A 1,037-nucleotide genomic window follows, 5' to 3' on the forward strand; every position below is an offset into this window, starting at 1 on the left:
AAAAAAATTGGTGTATTTCAAAAATAAAACTATGAAGACACTCAAAATAAATTTCCTGTGGTGGGAAACTATTTTGTGCAACTTTTTTGTATTTACAGTTCTGAGGGATAAACCTCTTAAATTTCTCTAACTAGAAATATATGTTAAAAAAGCAAAAACGATTTTAAAATTTTTTGTGGTTTATTGCACTTTTTTGCAATTTATGTAATTACTATGCACTTAATGCATACATATTATTAAAATCTGGGCTATAATTGTTTTATTGATGTATAGCAACTTGAAATGCTCCCAAAAATGGCACTACAGCATGTAAAAATATAATATAAGCTCTGGCGGACATGGTTCTATGGTAGGTCTTAAAGGGTTAAAGGGCAACCACTTGTTCTTGCAGGAATTATCAAGAATGCACTTCCATGTCCTGCAATGCACGTACCATAAACTTACATTAATAAACACACACACATTTTTTCTAACCCATTAGAAGGTGTCACGGTTCTGGGTCAGTTTGACCCAGTATTTTGAGTTGTTATGTTTTGGTGTGTTTTTGCATTTTGGATTATTTTCTTATGATGATGATGATGATGATTATGATGATGATTATGAATCTATGTTTCAGTTATTCTTGTTTAGGGATTAGTTCGTAGGTTTTGTGTTCTCATGTTTATTGCAGGTTTAGTTCTAGTTCCATGTGTCATTTTCTGTCTGTCTCTCAGTGTCGTGTTTGCGTCCTTGTGTAGTGTTTTCTTGTTTCCTGTTTTATTGTGAAGGTCTGCGTCTCATTTGAGTGTGTTCAGTTTTACCGCCCTTGTCTCGTCTTGTTAATTACTCCCAGCTGTGTCCACCACCTGTGTTTCTATGTGTGTATTTAAGTTGCGTCTTCTGTCATTGTAGTTGCTGGTCTGTCTGTGTATCCACCGTGCTCCTTCTGTGTGTTATCCCTGCTGTCATCCGTCGTCATTCTCCGCTGCTCATCCTCCTTCATGTTCATGTCCTGGTTTGTGTTCACTAGTTTAGTTGTTCTCAGTTTAGATAACCTT

The sequence above is a fragment of the Pundamilia nyererei genome, unplaced genomic scaffold (genome assembly GCF_000239375.1).
Source record: "Pundamilia nyererei isolate P.nyererei 1_Seehausen unplaced genomic scaffold, PunNye1.0 scaffold00125, whole genome shotgun sequence".
NCBI lineage: Eukaryota > Metazoa > Chordata > Actinopteri > Cichliformes > Cichlidae > Pundamilia > Pundamilia nyererei.